The sequence below is a fragment of the Lolium rigidum genome, chromosome 6 (genome assembly GCF_022539505.1).
Source record: "Lolium rigidum isolate FL_2022 chromosome 6, APGP_CSIRO_Lrig_0.1, whole genome shotgun sequence".
In the NCBI taxonomy this organism is placed as follows: Eukaryota; Viridiplantae; Streptophyta; class Magnoliopsida; order Poales; family Poaceae; genus Lolium; species Lolium rigidum.
In genome coordinates this window covers 322827523-322840403 of record NC_061513.1, presented here as the reverse complement: position 1 = coordinate 322840403, position 12881 = coordinate 322827523, and positions in this window count along the sequence as shown.

The following is a 12881-nucleotide window of genomic DNA, read 5'->3' as shown; positions in this document are numbered from 1 at the left end:
AGGTGCCTCGTCGAAAAATAGGACCAACGGTGTAATTTTTGTAATTTTTAGAGAACTTCGAAAAATGCACATTTCTGGGTATTAAATTAATGATTACTGCGCAGGAAAATGATTTCTAAAATCTTAAATGACTAAAGCATATTGCAAAACAAAAGTGCTACAGCAAGTAAAATAGGGGAAAGGAGAAAGAAAGAAAGAAGTGTTGTTTAGCTCTTTTATGCAATAAAATATACTTGTTAACAAGGTTGATCAAGTCTTGCTACCAAATAAATTTTATATGACATAAGAAGAAATAAACCTCAAATCAATCAGGTTACCTTATATTGAAGGGATTTCTATTTTCGTGCCCCTGCTTCGTTAGTTGTACTCAGTTTTCCCCAGCTCCTTAGTTTTTCCTCAGTTTTACCCAAACGTTTGTCTGAACCGCAGAAGGAGCTCGGACGGAAGGAATCCGTTAAGTTGACCGTTCCGTGCTGACGAGTGGGGTCGTGTCGTTTGTGGGGTCGCGTCGTGTGGGACCGCGTCATGTGGGGCTGGTAGGAAGGGACCGCGTGGGATAGGACGAGGCCGTGTTTGTGGGGCCGTAGCGTGTAGGGCCGTAGCGTGTGGAGCCGTGTGGGTCCGGGACGGGGGCACGAGTGGTTTCTGTCTCTTTCGCCCAGATTAGCGGTTTTCAATGTACCTTTTTCCTCTCTATCGCTCGATCTCATTCATATTTGATAGCCCAAATTGGTAGCAAATCTAGAGAAGCTTCTCCTTCTGTTTTTTAACGCCATTCATTTCTTTATGCCTTCGTTTTTACCCAATCCGGTAGGAAATCTAGGGCACAAATCCAGAGAGAAAATATAGGATAAGCTGCATACGGCAACCAACATAGCATAGATATATTCAGGACAGATCCAAATGTAGTACCGATAGATCCAACATAAGCTACATTTTACATGAATTTAAGCTGCTCTGACGGATAGAGCGATCACATACGAGAGTGCAGTAGACACGTTCAACGCCTCCGGGTGGCGCGTGTGACTCGCTTGGAGGTTGCGCGGTGAATCCCAAGTGCTTTGTGTTTGGCCATGTACGCATGCACGTTCACGGTACTTCCAACTCTAGCGCCATGTCCGCCAATGGATTCAGCATGGTTCAGCGAGGTGTTGAAGTTGGTGTCGAAGAGCCTCCTGTTGCAGAAGGGGCACTTGTAAATGCCTTGAGCAAAGGGGCGACCGTATTGGCCGGCCTGCAGCCTCCTGAGGACGTGACAAGTCTTGGTGTGGAAGGACTCATCGTCGCTGTCGACGTCGCTGCTCTCGACCTGCCACGTAGCACCAAAGATCGTGCAAAAAACACAGAGTCAATTGCAACGATGATTGAACAGAGAGTGAACAAAAAATCATGCATGATAATATGGGCTCGAAAAAAAGAGGTAACCTCAGTTACATTGGACACACTTATATCCAGGATTTGAGTAAGTAAACCAAAGATCATGCACAACAAATTTGTACACACCAATTGTTTACTGACCAAACCCTGAATCAAATTAGGGATGCCCAAATATTCATCATCATCGGCACAAATCTGAAACAAAAGCAAATCACAAACACTAATAACGCAAGATCTAACACAAAAGGATCGAACTAGGAACGGACGAACAAGTAATAACGCAAGATCTAACACAAAAGGATTGAACTAGGAACGGACGAACAGTAATAACGCAAGATCTAACAAAAAAGGATTGAACTAGGAAGAGACGAACGAGTAATAACGCAAGATCTAACACAAAAGGATTGAACTAGGAACGGACGAACGATGAATAACGCAAGATCTAACAAAAAAGGATTGAACTAGGAAGAGACGAACGGTAATAACGCAAGATCTAACACAAAAGGATTGAACTAGGAACGGACGTAACCGTAATAACGCTAGATCTAACACAAAATGATTGAAATGAGATAAGAACAAGGGAACAAAGGGTTACCTCCGACTCGTAGTCGACGATGGTGGTGTCGTAGGGGTTCTTCGGCGCGTCGTACTGCACTGGTTCGTACGGGTCCCAATGGACGGGGGCCTGGACGGGGGCGGCGGCCGATGCGCCGGCTGCTACGTTGGAAGCAGCGACAGGGGCCCGGACGGGGCGGCGGCCGATGCGCCGGCTGCTACGTTGGAAGCAGCGACAGGGGCCTGGACAGGGCGGCGGCCGATGCGCCGGCTGCTACGTTGGAAGCAGACGACGAGGGCCCGGACGGGGGCGGCGGCCGATGCGCCGACAATGGGCATCTCATTCTTCTCCATCGCCGGCGGTTTTCTTCGGGGTTTTTTCTTCGGTTGTGGAGAAGATGATGGGACAGGAGAGGCGGTTGCAGTGAGCCAGTGAGAACGTGCGTCGAGGGAGAGAAAGAGGGGCTCTATAAAGACAAAGGTGGCGTGTACCGCAACACGCGTCCGCTATGCACGGCTGCAGCGTGCACCGCTACACGAGTCTAACCCTGGGACGTTTGGTGTACTCGGTTATAACCTCGGGCCTTATACAGAAATTTTATCTCGTACTCAGTTTTCCCCTCGAGGACTTAGACCGGCAAGTGCAATATACTCAGTTTTACCCTCAAGTAGCTGGTCAACAGAGAGTCAACAAATGAGATTAACATAGCTAATTGAGTCATTTCATGCGCAAAAAAATCCAAAAAAATAAAAACATAGTGGCAACTACTCATGGAGTCTTCCTACGCAACCTGCCACCTAGAAAACCTTAACAAACATATATAAATCAAGTTTTACCACAAATTGCCACTTCTCAGAATCACTAGTGTAGCTATGAAGATGCATGGTTTTCCACCCAAACCCCTTTGCAAAACATCTTTCCCAAAACATAGTTTGTCTAAATGATGCCATAATTGTCACACTCATGTATATTTGAATTGCAAATAATTTGATGTAGCCCAATATGAATTATATTGTACAAAACACACATTTTTCATTTTGTAATTCTTTTGTTTGAATCCCTTAGTCTATTTACTATTTATGTGCCCTTGGATTCTTAGTACTACTCGGCTTTTCCCTCAAGTACTCGTCACAAATGCTCGAGAAGCCCAAACTTATCCCGATTGGTTGAGCCGTTGTCACACGGATCGACTCCACGAACCGTTGATCCACTGATCTAACGGGCAGTATACCCCTATCCGTCTCTTCGTGGCAACCTCTCTCTCTCTCTCTCTCTCTCTCTCTCTTCGTGGCCACCCATCTCTCTCTCTCTCTGTCGGTGGAGAATAAACATGAGGAATATAGTTTGGGATATAGTATTGGTATTTTGAAACGGCCTAAAAGTGGTATAATTTTGGTATAAACATGAGGCATACATATTTGCGGATTTCGGGGATTGCATTATTTGTCACCCCTCTAACAATTATCAACTATCTTTAGCTTTCCTTTTCTTTTAGGGAATATAGTTTGGGATATAGTATTGGTATTTTGAAACGGCCTAAAAGTGGTATAATTTTGGTATAAACATGAGGCATACATATTTGCGGATTTCGGGGATTGCATTATTTGTCACCCCTCTAACAATTATCAACTATCTTTAGCTTTCCTTTTCTTTTAGGGAATATAGTTTGGGATATAGTATTGGTATTTTGAAACGGCCTAAAAGTGGTATAATTTTGTTATAAACATGAGGCATACATTTTTGCGGATTTCGGCGATTGCATTATTTGTCACCCCTCTAACAATTATCAACTATCTTTAGCTGCCCTTTTCTTTTAGGGAATATAGTTTGGGATATGGTATTGGTATTTTGGAAAGGCCTAAAAGTGGTATAATTTTGGTATAAACATGAGGCATACATATTTGCGGATTTCGGGGATTGCATTATTTGTCACCCCTCTAACAATTATCAACTATCTTTAGCTTTCCTTTTCTTTTAGGGAATATAGTTTGGGATATAGTATTGGTATTTTGAAACGGCCTAAAAGTGGTATAATTTTGGTATAAACATGAGGCATACATATTTGCGGATTTCGGGGATTGCATTATTTGTCGACCCTCTAACAATTATCAACTATCTTTAGCTTTCCTTTTCTTTTAGGGAATATAGTTGGTAATTTCGGTGAATGCACACACTAACTTTGGAAACAACTACAAGTACATGTAATCGAATAATGGATTTGTAACAAGGTATCCCTTGTAACAACTTCTAGCGCCCAGTGAGCAATGATAAGAATCCGATCGTAATTATACAACAAAAAAAACAACCAGCCATCATATTAGCTTGCTTCTTCAACTCGATCAGCCTGCCTTAATCGCTTGTTCATTTTCTTCAGTTCTCCCTTCACTTCCACCAGTTCTGCATTGGGAGCATTAGGCATAATCGGAAGGTCCCTAATCGGAACGGCTCCTCTCTCCGCCGCATTCTCTACAGACAAGTCCCCCCTCCCAAATTGCGCCCCCAATAGCGCCAATTGATTCCCTGCAACCGAAGCCTCCGAACGTACACATCGATCCACTCGAAATGCCCGCATTTCTTCAAGATCTGAAAACAACAACGTGAACCCTAAATCCCAAATTCGAGGGAATAACAAGAAAATCGAGAGAAAACGAGAGAAATTGGAGCGAGATCTAACCTTATCCCCCTCTCTATATGGCAAGCTCTCGCATGCAACGAACTCACGTCCACGGTTGCCGTTCTCGTCCGTCTTACGGATCGACCGCTTCGAGGCTCCTGGCGTGGGCAGTCGGGGCATCTTGTCAAAGGCACGGGTCCATACTGCGGCCATGAAGAACGGGAGGTCGAAGAGAAACTAGACATCACCCGCGTGCGGAGAAGGGCTGCCGCCGGCGGAGAAGAAGAACAATGGGGCGCGGAGAAAGAAAGGGGAAGCAATGGCACGGGCACGGGCGCGGGGCTAGCTCGGGCTCCCATTTTGCAACGGTCACTCGGGTAAGCCGTGGGTCCGGCGCGCTAACGTGGACAAGTTGTGGGTCCCACGATGATCTGGATAAGTGGAGACGTGTCCACTGCGGGGCACCAACAGCGGCCCCACTTGCCAGCACCAACCAACGTCAACTAAACGGGATTCCTTCCGTCCGAGCTCCTTCTGCGGGTTATAGACAAGGGGTTGGGTAAAACTGAGGAAAAACTAAGGAGCTGGGGAAAACTGAGTACAACTAACGAGCCGAGGGCACGAAAATAGAAATCCCTATATTGAATTGATATGGATCCAATCACAAGAGTTTGATATTCTTCTTTAGGCTCATATATAGGACAATCAATGGATCCCACTTTGATAGTTTTCACATTAAAAATTGTATTGACTCCACATACTTTATCAATCCTCTTGGGAAAATAGACGAGTGTGTTCCTTATCATCAACATGGAAAGTAACCATGCCTTTATGGCAATCAATAACAGCCCCTGCAGGTATTAAGAAAGGGTCTTCCAAGAATAATGGACATATTATCATCTTCGGGCATTTCCAACACAACAAAATCAGTTAATATCAAGCAATGCTTGAGTAACTTGAACAGGAACATTTTCACATAAACCAACGGGAATAGCGGTAGATTTATCAGCCATTTGCAAAGATATATCAGGTAGGTATCAATTTATCTAAATCAAGTCTCTTATAAAGAGAAAAAGGCATCACACTCACACCTGCTCCCAAATCACATAGAGCGAGTTCTAACATAATTATTCTTGATGGAACAAGGAATAGTCGGTATACCTAGGTCGCCCAACTTCTTTGGAATCTTACCATTGAAGGAGTAATTAGCGAGCATAGTAGAAATTTCCTCATTGGGGATTTTCCTTTTGTTAGTAACAATATCTTTCATATACTTTGAATAAGGAGGCAATTTAATAGCATCAGTCAAAGGGATTTGCAAAAATAAAGGTTTCATCCAATCACAAAATTTATTATAATGTTCCTCCTCCTTTGATTTTAATTTCTTAGCGAGGAAAAGGCATTTGCTTTTGAACCCAAGGTTCTCTTTCATTACCATGTTTCTCGAGTAATAAAATCTTCTTTAGTGTACTTTTTATTTTTAGCAGGCTTTTCAGGTTCTTTTTCAATTTATTCTTTATCGGGAGTATCATTCTTATCATTATCTTCCTCATGTTCATTACCACTTTCGGTTTCAGACATCGAAATAGAAATACTATTAGGATCATTAACAGGTTCAGAGGATTCTACAACGTTCTTATGTTTCTTTTTCTTTTTCTTAGATGGAGCACTAATTTTAATTAGTTGAGAATTTTGTTCAACTCTTTTGGGATGCCCTTCAGGATATAGAGGATCCTGGGTAGAAGCACCACCTCTAGTTGTTACTTCACAAGCATGTTTTTCTTTAGAATTATTTCCCAACAAGTCATTTTGCACTTTAGTAAGTTGATCAATTTGAGTTTGAACCATTTGAAAATGTTTAACAAGTATCTTAACATCATTGGAGGTTCTCTCCACAATACCATGCAATTCACTAATAGCTCGAGAATTTTCCATTAAATGATTCTCTACTCTCATATTAAAGTTTTCTTGCTTAACAATATAATTATCAAATTCATCTAAGCATTGAGCGAGGAGATTTTGAATACGGAATATCTTCCCTAGTAAAGTGTTGAAGCGAGTGTACCTCAATCATGGATGAAGGGGGAATTGTCTCACATATATCTTCTATAGGAGGTAAATTCTTCACATCTTCAGGTTTAATACCCTTCTCCTTAAGTGACTTCTTGGCTTCCCTCATATCTTCATCATTTAATTTAATCATACCCCTCTTCTTCACTATCGGTGTCGGGGTTGGTTCAGGTGTAGACCAATCATCATGATTCCGGCCTATTTTAGCCAATAATTCTTCAGCGTCGTACGGAGTTCTTTTCCTGAAAACACAACCAGCACAACTATCCAGGTATGCCCTAGACTCAATGGTTAGTCCACTATAAAATATATCAAGTAAATCATGCTTTTCCAAATCATGGTCAGGCTGAGCTCTAATAAGAGAGCAAAATCTCGCCCAAGCCTCAGGCAATTTCTCTCCAACTTCCTGGTCAAAATTATAAATTCTACGCAAAGCAGCATGTTGAGCACTAGCGGGAAAGTATTTTCGAAAGAAAACATCACGCAAGTCAGTTGGACTTTTAATAGAACCAGGAGGCAAATTATTATACCAAGTTTTAGCATCATCCTTTAATGAGAAAGGAAAAATTTTAGCGACAAAATAAGTACGCATCTTGACATCATCAGAAAACACGCCACTAAGAGTAGATAACTCGATCAAGTGTTCAACGAGCACTTTCTTTTTCGAGTACCACAAAAGGGTGTTTTCTCAACAATAGCTATATGAGATAGATCAAGAGAAAAATCATAATCTTTATCCCTAATGTTTATAGGAGATGTGGCAAATTTAGGATCAGCGAGATGGTTTATATCTAACGGCATGTTCGCAAGCAACTTTTTAATTTTTCTTGCATCGGTAGTAGCATTGCATTTTTCAATAAAATCATCATCAAGCTCTACATAATCTTCATCGAGATCATCACTAGAATAATCAAGTTCGGGTGATTTAACGAGGTGTAGTAGCATTAGGAGTTTCGGTATTTTCAATTTGTCTAGACTTAGCAATTGTAGCATCTAGAAAAGATCCCAATGAACCACTATCATCAAGCACGAGCGAAACATTATCAATATTATGAGAATTTTCAGATTCAGCGAAGTACCGAGCACGTGAAGCATGTGGCGGTGAAACAAGTTTACTCAATCACGGATGGTGAATCAAGAGCGGCGAGAGGTACTCAGAGTTGTACCTTTTCTTGTAGTGGATGGTAATATGGCGATCTTAGTATCGCGAGGTTTACCCATAATGGAGAATTTGCAGCGAACAATATCAATCCAAGTGAACTTCCAAATAAAGCTATGCTCCCCGGCAACGGCGCCAGAAAATAGTCTTGATGACCCACAAGTATAGGGGATCGCAACGGTCTTCGAGGGAAGTATTACCCAATTTATTGATTCGACACAAGGGGAGACAAAGAATACTTGTAAGCCTTAACGAGCGGAGTTGTCAATTCAGCTGCACACGGAAACAGACTTGCTCGCAAGAGTTTATCGATAGTAACGGTTTTATGGCGAGTGGAAATAGTGAAATAACGACGACGGTGAAATAAAGACAGCAGTAGTGATTATAGTAAACGAGCAGGATTAAAATATCGTAGGCACGGGGACGGATTTAACGGGCGTTGCATGGATGAGAGAAACTCATGTAACAATCAAAGCATGGGCATTTGCGAGATAATAATAAAACGGTATCCAAGTACTAATCAATCAATAGGCATGTGTTCCATATTTAGTCGTACGTGCTCGCAATGAGAAACTTGCACAACATCTTCTGTCCTACCAGCCGGTGGCAGCAGGGCCTCTAGGGAAACTACTTTGGATATTAAGGTACTCCTTTTAATAGAGTACGGAGCAAAGCATTAACACTCCGTGAACACATGTGATCCTCACATCACTACCATCCCCTCCGGTTGTCCCGATGCTTGTCACTTCGGGGCCATTGGTTCCGGACGGCGACATGTGTATACAACTTGCAGGTAAGATCATAAACAACGAATATCTTCATGAATCAATAACATGTTCAGATCTGAGATCATGGCACTCGGGCCCTAGTGACAAGCATTAAGCATAACAAGTTGCAACAATATCATAAAAGTGACATCTACGGATACTAGGCACTATGCCCTAACAATCTTATGACTATTACATGACCAATCTCATCCAATCCCTACCATCCCCTTCAGCCTACGAGCGGGGAATTACTCACACATGGATGGGGGAAACATGGCTGGTCGATGGAGAGGCGTTGGCGGTGATGGCGGTGATGATCTCCTCCAATTCCCCGTCCGGCGGAGTGCCGAACGGAGACTTCGGCTCCGCGCGACGGAGTTTCGCGATGTGGCGGCTCTGCTGGAGGGTTTACGGCGACTTCGACTTCTCCCCGTGCGTTTTCAGGTCGAAACCAATAAGTAGTCCGAAGGGGGCATCGGAGGCCGGCCGAGGGGCCACACCACATGGCCGCGCGGGCCCCCCGGGCCGCGCCGCCATGTGGTGTGGGGCCCTCGGGCCTCCACCTCCTTTGCCCTTCGGCTCCGTCAATATTTTGGTAAAATAGGGCCTTCGCCAAGAATTCCGAGGATTTTCCCGAAAGTTGGATTTCTGCACAAAAACGAGACACCGGAAGCGATTCTGCTGAAAACAGCGTTAGTCCGTGTTAGTTGTATCCAAAATACACAAATTAGAGGCAAAACAATAGCAAAAGTGTTCGGGAAAGTAGATACGTTTTGGACGTATCGGCCACCCTACTGGTTCGTGAACTATGTAGACATGGTTGAGAACTCTCTCCGACCAATAACCAATAGCGGGATGCTGGAGATCCATAATGGCTCCCACATATTCAACGATGACTTTAGTGATCGAATGAACCATTCACATACGATACCAATTCCCTTTGTCACGCGATATTTTACTTGTCCAGAGGTTTGATCATCGGTATCACTCTATACCTTGTTCAACCTCGTCTCGACAAGTACTCTTTAATCGTACCGTGGTATGTGGTCTCTTATGAACTTATTCATATGCTTGCAAGACATTAGACGACATTCCATCGAGAGGGCCTAGAGTATATCTATCCGTCATCGGGATGGACAAATCCTCATTGTTGATCCATATGCCTCAACTCATACTTTCACGGATACTTAATCCCACCTTTATAACCACCCATTTACGCAGTGGCGTTTGATGTAATCAAAGTACCTTTCCAGTATAAGTGATTTACATGATCTCATGGTCATAAGGACTAGGTAACTATGTATTGAAAGCTTATAGCAAAAAAACTTAATGACGTGATCTTATGCTACGCTTAATTGGGTGTGTCCATTACATCATTCATATAATGATATAACCTTGTTATTAATAACATCCAATGTTCATGATTATGAAACTAATCATCTATTAATCAACAAGCTAGTTAAGAGGCTTACTAGGGACTCTTTGTTGTTTACATATCACACATGTATCAATGTTTCGGTAAATACAATTATAGCATGGTATATAAACATTTATCACAAACATAAAGATATATAATAACCACTTTTATTATTGCCTCTTGGCCATATCTCCAACATTGATATAGCAGATAAATAAAGTAAAAGTAAATAAAATGCGAGAGTAATAATTGCAGCAAGTGGCCCAATCCTTTTTAGCACAAAGGACAAGCCGGTTTGTTTACTTATAATGACCAAACATTCTTGAGGACACACGGGGATTTTAGTCTAGTGCTTTCGCTTCATATAGTTGATTAATCTTCATTGTTTTGATAAGTGTTGTGTGGCTGAACCTATGCTAATGCACCGCCCTTCCTAGGACTAATACATACTTGTGATTATACCCCTTGCAAGCATCCGCAAATACAAGAAAGTAATTAAGATAAATCTAACCACAGACCTTAAACTACGAGATCCCGCTATCCCTCCCGCATCGATATACCAACGGGGGTTCAGGTTGCTGTCACTCCGGCAACCCCACAATTAGCAACCGAATACAATATGTACTCCCCTAGGCCCATAAAGGTGAAGTGTCATGTAGTCGACGTTCACATGACACCACTAGAAGAATAACACCACAACTTAAATATCAAACCATTAAATATTACTCAACATAGTTCACTACTAACATTTAGACTTCACCCATGTCCTCAAGAACTAAACGAACTACTCACGAGACATCATATGGAACATAATCATAGGTGATATGATGATGAATAACAATCTGAACATAAACCTTGGTTCAATGGTTTCACTCAATAGCATCAATAACAAGTATTAATCGACACCGGGAAAGTTTCCCCTATCAAACAATCAAGATTCAACCCTAGATGTTACAGCGGTGACGAGGTGCAGCGGTGGAGATGGCGGTGTAGATGGTGGAGATGATGATGATGATGATCCCAATGATGTCCAGCTCGATGACGGTGACGATGGCGACGATTTCCCCCTCCGGGAGGGAATTTCCCAAGCGGATTCCTGTCCGCCGGAGAGCTCTTTTCTCTCTGGTGTTTCTCCGCCCCGCAGAGGCGGCTGTGTCTATTCTGACTTATCCCCAGTGCCTTAGGTTTTCGGGACGAAGAAGTACGCGAAGGAGAGGCGGCCGAAGGGGGCTTTGGGCCCCTCCCCACAAGGCGGCGCGGCCAGGCCTGGGCCCACGCCGGCCCTCCTCGGTCCCTCCTTTTGGCTGGCTTCATCTTCTGGAAAAATAAGATGTTCTGTATAATTTCCATCAATTGTTGATCTTCACAAATATGGTGTCCTGACGGTGCTTTTTCCAGCAGAATCCTGACTCCGGTGAATAATTCTCCAATAATCATGAAACATGCAAAATAGGTGAAATAACATAAGTATCATCTCCAAATATGAAATATATCAATGAATAACAACAAATTATGATATAAAATAGTGATGCAAAATGGACGTATCACTTCCCCTCCCATTCTTTCCATGATTCTTGCATATTATTGAGGGATTTGGAAGAGGAGATCTAGATCTACAATCCCCACCAATCCATTTCTCCTCTAAGTGAGGGAAACCCTTTGGATCTAGATCTTGGAGTCATTTGTTGATTTCCTCAATTCTTCTTCCTCTCTAATCTCATCCTAGCATGTGTTGCTTTGGTGGGATTTGAGTGTGAAAGATTTGAACACCTTTGGTGGTTTTGCTTTGCATCATTGCATAGTGTTGAGCTCTCCACCACGATTAGTCCGAGTGAGAGACCGTGAGCTTGTTACTCTTGGAGGGTGACCTCCTTCGTGGAAGGTTGTGAAGGGGCCCGGGCTTCTCCTTCGTGGAGCTTATGAAGTGGTTGTGGAGCGTTCCATCTCTGAAGTGGAGGAAAAGCTAACCATAAGGAAAGGGGCTATTCCTTCGTGGGATAGGCTCGGAGAAGAAGGTGAGCCTTCGTGGCGTTGGGAAATCCTTCGTGGGATCTTCACCTCTCCAAATGTGGCGTACCTTCTTGAAAAGGAAGAGAACACGGGAATACATCTTCGCCTGCGCGTGCCTCGGTTATTTCTATACCCGAATTTACTTTCCATTGTGATAACCATCGAGCTTGAAGTATTTATTATATCTTGCTATCACATGTTGAGCTCTAGTTGTTGCTGTTGTTGCACTTAGTTGAGCCTAGCATATTTAGGGTCTGTGCATGTAAAATAAACGATAGTTTAATTCCGCATTCTTACAAGCCAAATCCGTAAGAATTTTTAAAACGCCTATTCACCCCCCCTCTCTAGGCGACATCTCGTCCTTTCACAATAAATGTTTTTCAGCCCTTCATTCGACGGTATTAGTGGTGGTGTCAGAGGATTACAATTCTCTAGGTATGGGACTTTAGGTCTTACTTCGTCAGATCGATTTTGAATCTTTCCTCATGGTTTCCCAAGGAGGATATATTCGCTATATTTTTTCAACTGCTACATTCTTGACAATGGTGATTTATACTCTCGGCTCTCCAGCGACGTCGATGAGGTTGCTCGGTTATTTTTCCCTTACATACTAGTGTTAGTACTCTTGCCGATGTCAATTGACTGCTTTAATGGATGTGCCTTGGCATTGCATCTCAAATGAAAACTATTGAAACCTTTGTTGGTATTTTCATGTCTATGGTTTGGTATCTATTTTTGGCTGCTTTCAGAGAAGTACAAAATTGTGTCATGAAAGAAAAAAGAATCTAAAGATCTTGATGATTGCCCGTTTCTTTTAGACTTTATTTTGTAATCGTTGGAGTCAGCTTGTGTATCTCTATCACGCGCTATTTATTATTATTATTATTATTATAAATATACGTGGTATTAAT